At 40.9% G+C, this 17,787-nt stretch overlaps 1 long non-coding RNA gene across 1 annotated transcript in view; it reads left to right on the top strand.

Moving 5' to 3' along the window:
• Window positions 1-1,003: 1,003 nt before the first annotated feature.
• The window catches only part of LOC129633249 (uncharacterized), a 31,685-nt gene continuing 14,901 nt past the window's right edge, over window positions 1,004-17,787 (top strand). Inside the window, exons 1-2 of the long non-coding RNA XR_008704973.1 lie at window positions 1,004-1,116; window positions 2,404-2,481. This is a non-coding gene — a long non-coding RNA (uncharacterized LOC129633249). The remainder of the gene's footprint in view (window positions 1,117-2,403; window positions 2,482-17,787) is intronic.

The raw sequence follows: 17,787 nt of genomic DNA, 5'->3' as shown, positions 1-17,787 counted from the left end.
GCTTTATTGACTATGCCAAAGCCTTTGGCTGTGTGGATCACAATAGACTGTGGAAAATTGTGAAAGAGATGGGAATACCAGACCACCTGATCTGCCTCTTGAGAAATCTGTATGCAGGTCAGGAAGCAACAGTTAGAACTGAACATGGAACAACAGACTGGTTCCAAATAGGAAAAGGAGTACATCAGCTCTGTATATTGTCACTCTGCTTATTGAACTTATATGCAGAGTACATCATGAGAAACGCTGGGCTGGAAGAAGCACAAGCTGGAATCAAGATTGCCGGGAGAAATATCAATAACCTCAGATATGCAGATGACACCACCCTTATGGCAGAAAGTGAAGAGGAACTCAAAAGCCTCTTGATGAAAGTTAAAGAGGAGAGTGAAAAAGTTGGCTTAAAGCTCAAGATTCAGAAAATGAAGATCATGGCATCTGGTCCCATCACTTCATGGGAAATAGATGGGGAAACAGTGCAAGCAGTGGCAGACTATTTTTCTGGGCTCCAAAATCACTGCAGATGATGACTGCAGCCATGAAATTAAAAGACGCTTACTCCTTAGAAGGAAAGTTATGACCAACCTAGATAGCATATTCAAAAGCAGAGACATTACTTTGCCAGCAAAGGTCCGTCTAGTCAAGGCTATGGTTTTTCCAGTGGTCATGTATGGATGTGAGAGTTGGACTGTGAAGAAAGCTGAGTGCCGAAGAATTGATGCTTTTGAACTGTGGTGTTGGAGAAGACTCTTGAGAGTCCCTTGGACTGCAAGGAGATCCAACCAGTCCATTCTAAAGGAGATCAGTCCTGGGTAGTCTTTGGAAGGACTGATGCTGAAGCTGAAACTCCAATACTTTGGCCACCTCATGCGAAGAGTTGACTCATTGGAAAAGCCTCTGATGCTGGGAGGGATTGGGGGCAGGAGGAGAAGGGGACGACAGAGGATGAGATGGCTGGATGGCATCACCGACTCGATGGACATGAGTTTGGGTAAACTCTGGAGTTGATGATGGGAGGCCTGGCATGCTGCGATTCATGGGGTCGCAAAGAGTCGGACACGACTGAGCGACTGAACTGAACTGAAGTGATTTTGAGTGAATATCTTCACATTAATGTTTGTAAGTTATCTTCCCCACTGATATGTAATGGGAGGCTGTTTCCACTATTTCCTTTTCATGTGCCCAGCACTGTTGTCATTAGACAAGGCACTTGGCAAGATTTCACCCAGGAAAAATGTCAGGCTGTACTTAGAGCATGAGTAGGGACAATGCCATGTTATCTGTCTAGCCACACTGCTGCTCCTTGAAGCCAAAAGGTTTCATGTCACCCTTTATGAAAAGTTTGACAAAGACACAAATTTGCTAGGTGGGACAAATGAGAGAACTAAAGTTTATGTTGAGGGTGGTAGTTTCACGATGCCAGTTATTAAGGTTTCAGAAATATTAAGATAGATTTGAACAAACTCAAGATAGATTTGAACAGTAAGACGGCATCTAAAGCAAGTACTTTATTAATATGCCTTCTTCAATTCTCTGCTTTCACAGTGGACTTGGGAATTATTTCCTCAAATTATATATACCAGCTGCGTGGGCTGCTGGTTAAAAACACCAGGCCATTCAATGAGCAGAATGTAAGAAATGACAGAAATAGCTGTCTGGTATCCTGGTCTCTGGAAGAAAACAAGATAAAAGGCCTGGAAGGTACTCAGAAAGCAGAGGTAGATGTGAATTTCAAGAGGGTTAACATCTTGCTATTTCCATCTTTCTCCAACAGAGATCTTAAATAGACTGACTTTCAATTTCCCTAATTATCTGTGAAAACATTCTTAGGAGATAACCCAAGACTTAGAGGTTAAAAATGTGTTCTGTCAATGGAATGTGCATTGGCAGAAAAATGTTATGAGATAATTTTAGGTCCTGGAGCTTAGGTATTATCCTGTGTGATCCTGGAAAATCATCTAACCTCTCTAGATCTCCATTTTCTAACTTTGATAGGAATATTTTAAAATTGGCCCATTTATCTCTTAACATAGATGATGGAGGAGGAGAGCTAATAGAGACCTATTTAAATAGTGTATTTTTCCTTTTTGGACTCCAACTCATCTCTGAGTAGAAGTAGTCAATAAAAAAGGATTGAAAAGTTAGTTACGTAAAAGTTGGTTTCAGACCTAAGAGAAGTCTGCCTCATTTGACAGTCAGGCAGCAAGCCTGCTGCTGCTGCTGCTGCTAATTTGCTTCAGCCGTGTCTGACTCTGTGCGACCCCATAGATGCACACATCCCAAGCTTTTTATTCCTTTTTCTGTTTGATTTTGATGAACATCTGTTTGGGTGAGGTAACCTTACATGTTTGCTGTGGTAAAAACACATTGTGAAAATATTGTATTCTTTTATCCTGCCAACATGAGAACCAGAGGGAGGAAGTGAAGATTAGCTGGAATGATTTGCATCGATAGATGTGAGCCAAGCTACTCAGAATCTTCCCAGTAAGTCCTGAAACCTTCAGTATCTCTATTTTACACACACACTATACTACACATATCTGTATCTATCCATCCATCCAACCATCCATATATACTCTCCTCCCACTATGTGCCAGATGTTTTTTGAAGCTTTCAGGTTATGCAGTTGAATGAGAGATACATGCTTCCTGCTTTCAGAATGCTTACATTCAATGTGGGGAGAAATCAAATAATGAAGTCAGAAAGTAAATTGTTAAGATAAATTCAAATAATTACATATGCTATGAAAAAACTCATAATAATTAAACAGAGAGTAATAGGCAGGTGAGAACTGGGGCTGAGGTTTGACAACTTTAGATACAATAGTCTGACAAGATCTCTCTGAGAAGCTGACACCTGAATTAAAATGTTAATATGTAAATGTACCACACAGGGGACAATCTGGGAAAAGAACTGAAAGAGTAGTTGGAGTGGCTTAGATGAGGGAAATCTGCAGGAAAATGGAGAGATAAACAAGACCCTGACTATATACTCTATTAACTTGAGATTTATTCTGGAGTGAATAGAAAATTGAGAGCTTCTTTGATGTGCAGGGCAATATCTTTCATCACCTTTGGACAGTTCTTACTCATTACCTCTACAGATGTTTCTTCTGCCCCATTCTTTCTCCTGTCTATCTGTAACACCAACTAAATGTATATTAGACAACTTGATAATGTCTCACACATCTAGAACATTCTGCTCAGTGTTTTGTCACCCTTCATCCTGATCATTTCTATTGAACTATCTTCAAATTCACTGATACTTTCTTTTCCTGGGTCCAGTCATGTAAACACATTAAATGAATTCATTTCTGGACTGCTGTTGTAGTTTTCAGGTCTACAATTTCCACTTGATCCTTTTACAGAGTTTTTATTTCTATGCTGAAGTTCCCTATCTAGCATAAAGTACTTTCCTAAAAAATGTTCATTGAATGAATGAACTGGTTTTGATACCCTGTCAATAAGAAGGATATTTTTCAAATACAGAAAAATAAATTTATTTGAGCATTCAGATTATCACAAATTAGCTATCTTCCACTAAGATTCAATAACTTCTGGTATAAGCAGTTGACAGATATTATTATTTGCATGTTTTGTAAATTTCACCTTACTTTGGGAACAGCTAATGCTACAAAGCATTTTCATATTATTGGGATATTTTTTAAATGGAAGTATGATTGATTTACAATGTTGTATTAGTTTCAGGTATACATATATATATGAATATATATGTTCTTTCTCAGATTATTTTCTGTTATAGACTATTATAAGATATTAAATATAGTTCCCTGTGCTATACAGTAGGTCCTTGTTGTTTATGCATTTTATGTAATAGCCCACCTTTCCTTTTTGGTAACCGTAAGTTTGTTTTCTATGTCTGTGAGTCTGTTTCTGTTTTGTAAATAAGTTCATTTGTATTATATTTTTAGGTTCCACATAAAAGTGATATCATATTTGTCTTTACCTAACTTTCATTTAGTATGCCAATATCTAGGTTCATCCACACTGTTGCAAATGACATTATTTCATTCTTTTTTAAGGCTGAGTAACATTCCATTGATTATATGTACTACATCTTCTTTATCCATTCATCTATCAATGGACATTTAGGTGCTTCCATGTCTTGGCTATTGTAAATAGTGCTGCAATGCACAATGTAAATTGTGCATCTTTTACAATTACAGTTTTTGTCTTTTCCAGATATATGTAACAAAGGTCTGTCTAGTCAAAGCTATCATTTTTCCAGTAGCATGTATGGATGTGGGAGTTGGACTATAAAGAAAGCTGAGCACTGAAGAATTGATGCTTTTGAACTGTGGTGTTGGAGAAGACTTTTAAGAGTCCCTTGGACTGCAAGGAGATCAAACCAGTCCATCCTAAAGGAAATCAGTCCTGAATATTCATTGAAAGGACTGATGTTGAAGCTGAAACTCCAATACTTTGGCCACCTGATGCAAAGAACTGACTCACTGGAAAAGACCCTGATGCTGCGAAAGATTGAAGGCGGGAGGAGAAGGGGGTGACAGAGGATGAGATGGTTGGATGGCGTCACTGACTCAATGGACATGAGTTTGAGTAAACTCCGGGAGTTGGTGATGGACAGGGAAGCCTGGCGTGCTGCAGTTCATGGGGTTGCAAAGAGTTGGACATGACTGAGCCGCTAAATTGAACTGAGATATATGTCCAAGGATTGTTGGATCAAGTGTTAGCTTTATTTTTAGTTTTTTAAAGGACCTCCTTACTGTTCTCCATAGTTAGTGCACCAATTTACATTCCCACCAATATTGCAGGAGGGTTCCCTTTTCTCTATACTCTCTCCAACATTTATTAGTTGTAGACTTTTTGACGATGGCCATTATGACTGGTGTGATGTGGCAATACCTTGTAGTTTTGATTTTCATTTCTCTAATAATTAGTGATGATGAGCACCTTTTCATGTTGAGCATTTGGATGTCATTTTTGAAGAAATGCCTATTTGGGACTTCTCCCCATTTTTTTCATTGACATTTGATTTTTTGATATTGAGTTATATGAGCTATTTGTATATTTTTGGAACTAATCCCTTATCAGTCTCATCATTTGCAAATATTTTCTTCCAGTCTATAAGTTGTTTTTTTATTTTGTTTATGGTTTCCTTTGCTATGGAAAGCTTTTAAGTTTAATTAGGTACCACTTATTTATTTTGGTTTTTATTTCTATTATTTAGGACATGGATCTAAAAACTATTGCTGTGATTTATGTCAATGACTGTTTTGCCTATGCTTTCCTCCAGGAGTTTTATAGCATCTAGTCTTACATTTAAATTTTTAATCCATTTTAAATTTATTTTTGTATGTGATGTTACAGAATGTTCTAATTTCATTCTTTTACATGTAGCTGTTCAGTTCACCCAGCACCACTTACTGAAGAGATCATCTTTTCCCTATTGTGTATTTTTCCCCCTTTGCTGAAGACTAATTAATTTCCTCCTTTGTAGGTGTGTGGGTGTATTTCTAGGCTATGTACTCTGTTCCACTGATCTATACATCTGTTTTCATGCCAATACCACAATGTTTTGATTATTGTAGTTTTGTAGTATCAGAGGATTATGCCTTCAGCTTTGTTCTTTTCCCTCAGAATTCCTTTCACAATTCTGGGTCTTTCGTGATTCTACATGTTTTAGGATTATTTATTCTAGTTCTGTGCAAAATGTCATTGGTAATTTGATAGGAATCGCATTAAATCTGTAGATTGCTCTGGGTAGTATGGCCATTATATTAATTGTACTAATTCTTCCAATCCAAGAGCATGGACTATCTTTCTGTTTCTTTAAATCATCTTTATTTTCATCAACGTTTTGTAGTTCTCAACATAAAAGTCTTTTGCCTCCTAGGTCAGGTTTAATTTCTAGATTTTTTGGGGATATGATTTTTAAAAGGATTTTTAAAAATTTTGTCTTTGTGATATTCCATTGTCAGTGTAAAGCAATACAACAGATTTCTGCATGTAAATCTTGTATCCTGCTACTTTGATGAATTCATTTATTAATTTTTGTGTGATTGGTATTTTTGTGTTTGGTCAGCTCCCTCTGGAAGCTCACAGGAGTGGACCCACAGGCACATGAAGTTTGCTTAATAGTACAGAACTATAGAAACCATAATTAATGTCTTCCCTTTGTGAATGCTTTGAATAAAACCAGAATGTCTTTGAGTTCAGTTTTATCCCTAGAAAAGAAGATAAGTCATTCTGTTGGTAAGACATAGAATATGAGCAGATTACACATGATTAAAATTCTTTCTCTCCAGAGAATAGCTATGGAAAGTTTCTCTAAATGGAACAGTGAAAGAGAAATATGATTTTCACTGGGAGAGGAAAATCCCAGAGGTCTGTCCTGCAAAGAACAGACATTAAAGTGGGAGGAAATTCCAGAATTTAATAGTTCAGATTCAAAAGAAAAGTGAAAGCGAAAAAAATGAAGTTTCATATAGTACACTAAATGTTTCTGGAGAAGACAACAAAATAGCAAGGCAAGGCTGTAGAATTCTACAATAAGAAAAACATGAATATACATTTTCCAGAAAGCAATAGACTCACATTAGTTCAGAGATAGATGCCTCTGTCAGGGATCATACATATAGTTGCAATCATTGCTATGTTTTATTAGTGATTATTAATATTGTGATGAATCCAATGCCACCAGCTGCCCTGAGTGTGCTTTAAGTACAGGAAAAAACTGAGAAGAATTTCTTAAGGTGAGAGACACATATTGACATGTATTATGAATCTGCAACAACACTCACACAGGCACATGCACACTTGCATGACTCACAGGGGTACTAAATTTTATCCTCTCGGTAGATACTGAGACTCTTTCATATTCGTCTGTACTTTCCAGAAATTATACAGAGAGACAGACATCTGAATCTGGCCAGTGGCAGGGTTGCCCGGTGATTAATTAGATCAGTGCATGGCTGGGATATGCTGACCTTTCCTGTCCCTGCTAAGCCCAAGGCCTCTGCTCCTGAGTGCTTTCCTCTTTGCAAACTGTAGCAGCGGCATTCTTTTCAAAATGCTTCACAAACTTTACTTCTCATTGCCCTGAGGAGAGGCCTTTATTAGTCTCTCCACTTTACTGACTGGAAAGAACTGATCTGCTTAGGGTCCAGTGGGAATTTAGTGCCCAAACTGGAATTACAACTTCAGAGCCTTTGAATCCAGTCCAGAGCAATGGCCACTTAAGACAAATCTGTCTTGGCTCTTTTTCCCTTCTGCTCTGTCTCTGCAGGGGTAACTCACCCCAAGGATGCATTCTTATCAGTCTGTGAGTTTTGGTTTCGAAATACTTAAGGTATTTTTTATGTTTCAAGTGTATTTGTGCTATTCATGATGTGGACAGAGGTTAACTGTTGATTAAAGTTAAGGAGCTAGTCTGTGCCTGGATTTATATATCCCAGGACAAGCTAAAGTCAGACAGTTGGAGAATGCTAGGTATTAGGGAGTAGGATGTGAAGATTGAAAAAATCCTTATGTATGGCTGATGGGAGAAATATTGTTTTTCCTCACACCTCACTGAGTAGGCCCATGGCTGCATCTCACTGCAAGGCAGTCTTCAAATGTCATCTTCATTTCAGATAGCCACATGTCCAGCTATAATACACGGTACTTTTACTATAGAAGAAGGAGTGAGTAGTACTGGAAGATAACTAGGAATTGCTGCCTCCCAAATTAGAGGGTTTTTTCCCCCAAATTATTATGAATAATGGAGTAAATAACCACAGAGAAAAACGGGGCAGGGATCAGATGAACCTGTCATCAAATATTTACTTTTTTGCAGACCTTAGAATTAAAAGGAATATTTAGGATCTTTCATCAACTTTGTTTTTATTTTGTTGTTGTTTAGTTGCTCCAGCTCTTTACTGCCCCATGGACTGCAGCATGCCAGGCTTCCCTGTCCATCACCATCTCCTGGAGCCTGTCCATTGAGTCGGTGATGCCATCCAACCATCTCGTTCTCTGTGGTCCCCTTCTCCTCCTCCTGCTTTATTTTATGTTACGTCAGTTTATTTTACATATTTGTGTTCGACCTCAATTAGAGTGTTGATTAAACCATCAGCTAGTTTGGACATTAACATCATCACTCACAACATGCTCAGATCTTGTTTCATTTAAAAAATTTTTAATTTTTTTTTGGCTGTGCTGGGTCTTTGTTGCTGTGTGGGCTTTTCTCTAGTTGTAGCGAGCAGGAGCTACACTCTAGTTGCAGTGCGTGGGCTTCTCGTTGCGGTGGCTTCTCTCGTTGCAGAGCACAGAGTCTGTGGCATTTGGGCTTCAGTAGTTGTCGCACGTGGGCTCAGTGGTTGTGGTGCATGGGTTTAGTTGCTTCGAGGCATGGGGGATCCTCCCGGACCAGGGATCAAACCTGTGTCTGCTACATTGGCAGGTGGATTCTTTACCACGGAGCCAACAGGGAGGCCCTCCTCTTGTTTCATTTTTAAATGTCCTCCAGGCAGTCCTTAACAAGTCCATCCCCATTGTAAGCTATACCCTGAATGTGTTTGATACTTATCTTTGAAATTATGTTTCTTTGTAAATTATCTGGTGTTTTTTACATGTATTTTCATTTTATATAAATTATACTGGGGCTTTGGGTCTTTTTAGAATGCCCTACCCCGTGCTGATCCACACATGCACACAAAATCTTAACATTTTATTCTACTAGCTGTAGGGTATTATCTTCACATTTAGGTCTTTCATCCCACTAGAGTCTCACTTTATATTGGTATAAAGAATGGATCTTGTTTTGCTTTTTTTATATAGTGACCCAAATTTCCTATTAACATCACTAGACAATCAATTTTTTTTTTCTTATTGATCTGGACTAACACCATTATCATAGATCAAGTTCCCTGATACTCTATGGTCTTTCTCTCTCCTCTTAGATTTCCATTCCATTCGATTTGTCTATTTGTCTTGACCTCTTGAACTAGTTTCATATTTTTAAGACCATATATAGAATACTGTGCTGTGCTTAGTTGCTCTGTCATGTCTGACTCTTTGCGACCCCATGGACTGTAGCCCGCCAGTCTCCTCTGTCCATGGGGATTTTCCAGGCAAGAATACTGGAGTGGGTTGCCATGCCCTCCTCCAGGGGATCTTCCCAACCCAGGGATCAAACCTAGGTCTCCCGCATTGCAGGCGGATTCTTCACAGTCTGAGCCACCAGGGAAGCAGCTATCCCCGCCAGCAAAAGCCTTTTCCCCTCTTAACAGGACTATTTATGTTTCTGAAAGTGAAAGTGTTAGTCACTTAGTCATGTCTGACTCTTTGTGACCCCATGGACTGTAGCCTCCCAGGCTCCTCTGTCCATGGGATTTCCCAGGCAAGAATACTGGAGTGGGTAACCATTCCCTTCTCAAGGGGATCTTCCCAACCCAGGGATTGAACCCAAGTCTCCTGCATTGCAGGTAGATTTTTTACTGTCTGAGTCCCCAGGGAAGCCCATATAGAGCATGCACACACGCACACACACACACACAGACACACAAACCACTGTATGTGTACAGTGAAGTATTGTCCTAATGACTGACTGAACTAGACTGACCTGGAAAGTGTGACCTGCAAATGGGATAAATGACTCTGTGCACTATATAAATGGCAAGAAAATGGGAAACCAGAAGGAAATCAGGGCTCCAGCAACTATCTTTGCCCCCAAGGGTGACGTGTATGATGACTACATCCAATTTCCATGCAAAGAGCGACTTGCCTCTCTGTCCTTCTATACTTCTTCTTGCTCTTTGTCCATAAATGTATTTTTCTTTCTCATAATTGCTCATTCAACCATGTTTCATAAAAGATTTAGAATGTCTTACAAAAAATGCAATTAACCAAGCAAAATATAATTATAACACCAAAAGGGATGAGAAAAACAAGCCAAGGGAAACATTAAAGTTGTGCCTATTTTATTTGGAGCCCGAGTTAGATTATAGTAACCTCAATTGACCTTGATCTTCCTTCCATGTGTAGTTCTCTCTTTCTGGTTTTCACAAGGTTATTCAACTTTTGGGTTTTTTTCATTGTGGTATTTAGGACAAGAAAAGAAAACCTCTGGACAAGAGGAAACAGAGGTTTGGAATAAAGAGCTCTGGGTGGATGGTGGGGGCAGGGGGCATGATTTCCTAGACCCTGTGCAATTATCTGATACAGATAGAAAAAGTTTAGTAGAAAGAGCAGAGACTGAGACCCAGAAGGCCTGGACTCTTGTCCTACTGACTGGCTGTGACCTTGACTCAAACACAAACTCTTCCTGGTTTATTGCCCTCAGCTCCCAGGGAAGGAGGCTGCCCTAGGTGGTCCCAAGGCCCCACCCACTGCCAACAGTCTCTGATCCTACATGCGTTTTTCCTCTAGGGGAATTAATCATCATCTCTCTCCAGAGACATTTTACAACTAACATGCACACCGGAACAGCTATTAGTCCTGTAACTGAGAAAGGTCACTCCCGGAAGGCTAATTAGCCTCCTCTGTTGGTTCAGAATAATTGCTCCATAATATTCACATCACTTTTTTACACTAGGACTTCCTATTCTGTGGTAGGCCTAACAGATGTATCTGATGCATAAAAGAGGAGAAATAATAAATGCATTCCACAGCTTAGAGGAAATAACTCCCATAAACCGTACTTTCCAGCAAATATCCAAAGAAGCTTGTCACAGAATTAGAGAAGATCGTTGTCATACAACCGTCCTCTGGTGCTCTCATCTTCTTGAGTTATCCCTTTTTATCAACAACCGAATCAACTAACTGCATTGACGGCTGGCATTCAGGCACCTCCTAGTTACACCTGAAATCCATCGGGGAAGAGGCTCTGATTATCCCCTAACATTGCTTCAGAGGCTTTCCTTGGCTCCTCTGTCACCCCAGCTATTTCTCTGTGCTCTAGCTTCACTCAAGGTGACCGTCACACAGAGTGATCTCGGAGCTTTATCAAGGCTGAGGCATGTCAGAGTGGAATTCATGCCCAGAACACAGGAAATGATTCAGGCCTAGAAATACTCAGAGAACCCACTGGCTGTGTATCATCATAGAGATTCCCTTACTGGCTGTGATGCACTGACTTGTGTCTTTGTAAAATTCACATGCGGAAGCCCTAACTCAAAAATGTGACTGTATTTGGATATAGGAAAACCAAAGAAATAATTAAAGTTAATGAGATCCCCAGGATGGGGTTAATGACAGGACTATAAGGAGAGACAACAGAGAGCTCGCTTTCTCTCATTCTGTCTCTCTCTCTCTAAATTTCTCTCCTTTCTCAGTAAGAAAGAGGCCATCTGCAAGCCAGGAAGATGCTCTCACCAGAAACCAAATTGGCTTGCACCTTGATCGTGGACTTCTCAAACGCCAGAACTATGAGAAGATAATTTTCTATTTTTTAAGCCACCAATGTGCAGCCATTTTTGTTTTGGTGGCCTGAAGAGACTAAGACTGGCTTTCTCTCTTCTTGGCCTAGGTCTGTTGAATCTACCCTCAGAAGAGACCTTTCTCCTTTACTCCTGGTCCTCTGCTTCTCTCAGCTTGGCCTCCAGGGCCCATGTGGTCTGATCCCTGCTCTCCTCAGCAGCCTCATCTCCCACTTCTCTCTCCTCCACTCAGGCCCTGAAGCCACCCGGGCCTTGGGTAGTTCCTGGAGAGGCACGCTGGCCCTCCCACCCAGGACTCATGCACATGGTGCTCCCTCTCACCTCTGTGCCCTGCTCCCTCCTCCTCACACATCACCTGCTTCACTCCTCTGCTTCATTAGATCTTACATCAGCCAGCATTTCCCAGAGAAAGCCTGGGTTTAGGTCAGCTCCTTTTCTTACATGCTTGCACAGAACCATGTTCTTTTCCTTGTACGCCTTTAGCAACACACAGAACTCATAGAAAGTGTCTTTTCTTTAATGACATCTCAGGTCTCAGATGAAAGTCTAAACCAGACCTTGGTAGTTGGATTCCGTGCTTCCTCTAACCTGAGCTAACTGAAAGGTTAGTAAATATTTTTCCTATACTTCTGCCTTATGGTATTTCTTTGCATAACCCAGTACTCCAAATGATCACATTTTAATCAATTTGTAGATTTCTGAATTACTGCAGTTCCTAATTATCTAATATTTATGTTCCAAAAGCTACAAAATCGAAATTAAAAGAACATCTTTGCACATCTGGAGAATTTGTTTTTACCTTCCAGTGCTTCTTTAAAACTCTAAACCTTTCATTTTATATACTGAAGAGTTTATATCAACTTGGAAATTTGGCATAAATCATTTAGCATTTTTATTATTATCACTAACTTTTAAAAATCCTTCTTTTTATGAGTACTTTTGCTTTTTATTATAAAAGATAGACCAATATACTAAATCTCCATATACTGTTACTCTCATTACCCATCAAAATCAATTATCTCATGGCCAATGTTGTTTTATCTACACTCCAAAAAAAAGTTTTCCAACAGTTTATTTGTCTTTAAAACAGGCTGTTTTGCTGTTTTGGATCAAAAATGAGAATACATCTCATAACATCTTCTCTTTCTCTATTAACTGGATATCTGCCCCAGGAAGTAGACAACTTAGACTTATCCCTATAGGTCGAAAGACTGAGAGGACTGTTGCTATGAAGGAAATGGAGTCTGGGCTGACACTCCTGATTGCTTAGCAGACAAACAATCCCCCTTTTGTCCACTCTGCTCAGGTGTTGGGAGTCAAAGTAGCAAGGAAGAGCAACTGCTCCCTGGGATAAGGGAAGGCTCAGATTGTGGAAGCCTTTGAGGGTGATTCCACTCCTCTGCACCATGATTAGCATAGAGGGATCATGTGATCCATTTTGGGCCAATCCGGAGTAAGGGGAAGTATCCTGAGCCTTCTGGGAAAAATTTCCTCCTGACAAATGACAGAAAGTACCCTGCTCCTTGTTTTCTGCCTTGCGTGCAGTTGCTGAGGAGGTAGCACTTGGAGTTGTGGCAGCCATGCTGGGACCAGGAGAGGAGAGGGTGCTGATTTACTGAGGAATGAGCAGTGGGCTAGGGGAAGACCTGACTCCTTGAGGTCCTCATCAGGCCTTGGGAGAGTGTGGAGAGAAAATTCGTGTGTGCTGTCACTTCGGTTGTGTCCAACTCTTTGCGACCCTACAGACTGTAGCCCGCCAGGCTCCTCTGTCCATGGGATTCCCCAGGCAACAACACTGGAATGGGTTGCTGTGCCCTCCTCCAGGGGATCTTCCTGACCCAGGGATTGAACCAGAGAGAGAATAAGCCCCTCTATTTAAGCAGCTTTTAGGTAGGTATTCTGTTTCTTGCACTCAAGAGCAAACAAATTGATAAAGAACCAATACCAGTCTGTTTTGCTCATGCAGATGACCAGTAAACAGCATCTGCTCAAAACTGAGCAAGTGATAGTTACGCTGGTATCACTGGAAAAAGAATGTGGCCTGCCATATCGGTAAATACAGGATGTTGCAACCATCAAGTCATGTGTCTATCCCAGATGGTGAGCCCTGAGGGAACTCAGGAAGGAGACAAATAGACTTCTGGCTGCCACGCTCTCAGTCCCACAGCCACACCCACCCCCAACAATGCACCCTGAGGAGACTAAGGATGGGAAAGCACAGGATGCTGGCCCCAGATAGCTGAGGTGCGTATCAAAGGAAAGACTTCTGTGAGACCAGACTTTCATATCTTCCCATATATAGACAAACACTAAATTCCTTGAGATATCTGGTTTTCCTTAATTAATAGTATCTTGTGAGGTTCCGACTACCTGGTCTTATGTTGCAAAAACTCCTATGTATCCTGGCTCCTCCCTTACCCCTTTGGAACAGCTTCTCCGATCTATCTGAAAGGCTGTGTCCTGGGCTTAAGTTCTCAGTTTTGTCTGCCAAATTCTCAGCTTTTAGGTTGTGTGTGTGGGTTTTTTTTTTTAGTTGATAACTTACTCAACATTTACTGAGCACTAACTATGAGCCATGGACTGTAGTAGGTACTGGAAACTTAAGTATAAACAAGGAACAATTTCTACTCTGAAAAACTCTTATTTAGTAAAAAAAAAAAAAAAAAAAAAAAATTAAAGACTTGACATTTCCAGGGGTTATTGTATTTTCTTGGGAAAATAAGACAGTTTGCCCACCAAACAGCTGGATTTAGGGTGGAGAAGGATGCTTGAGAAGTTATAGGACCCAGAAATAATAAAAATCATACATAGTGACATTCCATAAGGAAGGCTGGTGTCAGAAATAGGCTGATTGGCAAGTACATACATGGCATGATTTCAGAAACTCTGGAAAGTGCTCTTAGCACTGAAAAATTCCTCCTGGTACCTAAATTCCGCACCTAGAGACTCACTCCCTTGGATTAAGGATTTGTCTCTTTCTAAATTTCAAGTACCCTGGAGAAGCAACACATTACTATTTCCCCATCATTTAAAAGGAAAATTAGAGCCTTCAGGAGAACTATGGGAATTGAAGAAAGGTGAGTAGAAGCAGAGGGAGGAGAAATGGGCCCCCCAAGGAGACTAGGGGACACTGAAGTGACTCACAGGTTAGCTCAGAGTCACCTCTGAGCCAGCAGAAATAATCCCTCGAAGGGCAGGTGATCTGAGATTTTTGCATTCCTTCCTTGGCTTTGTTTTTCTTTAGGAAAGGTTTGTAGAAAATTGAGACTCCATCCCATCTTTTTACATAAAGATCCCATGGGCCACTCTAGCATGGAAATGAAGTAGGGAAGGGTCAGGAGAGAGAAGTCCTGTCCTGCTACTCATAGTTCTTCCAAACGCATCCCCAGGGAAACAATGGGAAGAAGAGAAGCTCTCTGCCTTAGTGACCCGAAACTGAAAATACATAATTATCCGGAAAATGTAAACAAAAAGTAGGCTACTGAAAGGAAGGCCTAAGAGTGATGTCTCTGTGCTTGTAGATTCTGGTTGGGCACTTCTAAGTGTCTCAAGATTGCTTGTGGAGCACTGCAAGGTTGTCCTCCCCACCATACTTCCTCCTCTCTGACCCTCCCCCTTGTCTGCAACCCTCCCTTCCTGGCAATTCCCCTTGTTTCCCAGAGAAGTTCTGCCCGGGGTCTCTACTACAGCTTCTGACTTCCTCCTAGACTGTCTGGTCTACAGAGGGGTTCAGCAGTAAAGATTTCATAATCATGGTCAAACGGAAGTAGAGAGATGAAAAAATGCCCACATGTGTGGATAAGAACAGCATTGACCTTTTTATGTAAAAGTGAAGTTTTGTCTTGTTCAGTCGCTAAGTCATATCCATCTCTTTGCAACCTCATGGACTGCAGCACACTGGGCTTCCCCGTCCCTCACTATCTCCTGGAGTTTGCTCAAATTCATGTCCATTGAGTTGGTGACGCTATCTAACCAACTCATCCTCTACTTACATTGCATATTGTCTTATGCATGCATGTTAAGTCGCTTCAGTGATGTCCAACTCTGTGCGACCCTATGGATTGCAGCCTGCCAGTCTCCTCTGACCATGGGATTCTCCAGACAAGAATACTGGAGTAGATTGCTGTACCCTCCTCCAGGAGACCTTCCTGACCCAAGAAACAAACCTGTGTCTGTTAAGTCTAACCTGCATTGGCAGGCAGGTTCTTTACCACTAGCACCACGTGGGTAGCCCATATTGTCTTATACACCTGAATAATTAATTGTCCTTTTTTTGCTTGTCAGGAAGCTCTAACCCTGGTTATTTATTTCCTACTGTAAGTATTTCCCACTGGGTTTCTACTATGTGCCGGGCAGCAAGGTGAGCATGGAGGACAAACCGGTGACTCCTGTAGACACAGCCCTGCCTTCTTGAGCGATTTTCATTCTATTGCAGAGGCCACTAAAAGAATGGGAAAGACTTAGAAATGAGGATTCTTGGAATGCACATCAGGGAAACCCCATAGAATGGGTGATGCACAATTCCCCAAAGAGTGAAGAGGTGACATCTTCAGAAGAAGATGGAAAGAAAGATAAGATGACTAAAACAACAGCCAGTGGCTATCTACTGTAGTGAGGGGTTGAGATTGTAGATGTGGACAGATGTAGCTGAGACAGCATCCAGCTAGGGGGCTGCTCCAGGGAAGTGGACTAGAGTTACGGCAGAGCTTGGCTTCCCCAGACTGGGAAGGGGAAGCTGGCAGGGCATGGGGAGGGGCGGGGGTGGTGGTGCTCCATCCAAGTAGGAGTAAGAAGCCTCAGGAAGACAGAGATAGGAACGAGCACATCATAGGGGGGGAAATTGAAGAGGCCTACACAAGAAAATCCCAGGGCTGGCACTGAGGAGCAGTGGGAAACAGTGTGGCATGGTAACTACAGGCTGTAAAAACTATTTCTAATTTAGTCCTTTGCAAAAATTGTATAACTCTTCTTAATTGGGAAACAGTATATTCATGACCACAGTGTCTTTCTTTTTTTAATTGGGATATAGTTGCTTTCCAATGTCATGTTAGTTTCTGCTGTACAACAAAGTGAATCAGCTCTATGTATAAATGTATCCCCTCCCTCTTAGGCCTCCCTTCAACCCCAGTCTCATCCCACCCATCTAGGTCATCACAGAGCACCGAGCTGAGCTTCTGGTGCTCTACAGAAGCTTTCTATTAGCTATCAATTTTACACATGGTAGTGTATATATACGGAGATGTGTGTATTAATTTCAATCTCCCAATTCGTCTCAACGCCTCTTTTCCCTCTGTGTCCACACATCTGCTCTCTATATTTGCATCTTGATTCCTGCCCTGCAAATAGGTTCATCTGTATCATTTTTCTAGACTCCACATATATGCATTAATATATGATATTTGTTTTTCTCTTTCTGGCTTACTTCACTCTGTATGACAGTCTCTAGGTCCAACTCTGTAAATGACCCAGTTTTGTTCCTTTTATGGCTGAGTAATATTCCATTGTATATATGTGCCACATCTTCTTTATCCATTCATATGTCAGCGGACACATAGGTTGCTTCCATGTCCTGACTACTACAAATAGTGCTGCAATGAACACTGGGGGGGGGTGTGTCTTTTTGAATTACGGTTTTATCAGGGTGTATGCCCAGTAGTGGGATTGCTGGGTCATTTGGTAGCTTTATTTTTAGTCTTTTAAGGAACTTCCATACTGTTCTCTGCAGTAGCTATATCAATTTACATTCCCACCAACAGTGAAAGAGGGTTCCCTTTTCTCCACATCCCCTTCAGAATTTATTATTGTATATTTTTTGATGATGGCCATTCTGACTGGTGTGAGATGATACCTCATTGTAGTTTTAATCTGCATTTTCTCTAATAATTAGTGATGCTGGGCATCTTTTCACGGGTTTATTGTTCATCTGTATGTCTTCTTCAGAAAAGTGTCTATTTAGTTCTTCTACCCATTTTTTGTCTTAATTGTTGGGTATAGAGGTATTTGTTTTTTATCTGTGATGACTATCTAACAGTATTTATCAGTGATTTCATTCCCACATACCACAGACTGGCAAATAGATAAACGGTCTCATACTTTTATCCTTCCTCTTCGGGACAGCAGAGGGTGAGAGGGGTGGGGAAGCCCAGGAGGAGTAACAGGAGTCCCGCTTCAGCCTGGTCTCTGGCTCTAATTAGCCAAGCCCTATCTTTGAGAGATCTGCCTTTTAAAGGCGCATAAACAACACTGCCCAAGGCCCCTAAAGGCCATCAAGACATTTTTTAAAGCTGAAAACACATAAAATATGCATATTTTATAAACACTGAGAAAAACATGATGAGAACCAGAACTTTCAGCAAGAAACTCCTTTCCAACCTAATGCTAAACTGCCTTTC

This window comes from Bubalus kerabau, chromosome 18 (assembly GCF_029407905.1).
Source record: "Bubalus kerabau isolate K-KA32 ecotype Philippines breed swamp buffalo chromosome 18, PCC_UOA_SB_1v2, whole genome shotgun sequence".
NCBI lineage: Eukaryota > Metazoa > Chordata > Mammalia > Artiodactyla > Bovidae > Bubalus > Bubalus kerabau.
Note: the sequence above shows the minus strand (reverse complement) of the source record. Positions and strands in the feature narration are given on the sequence as shown.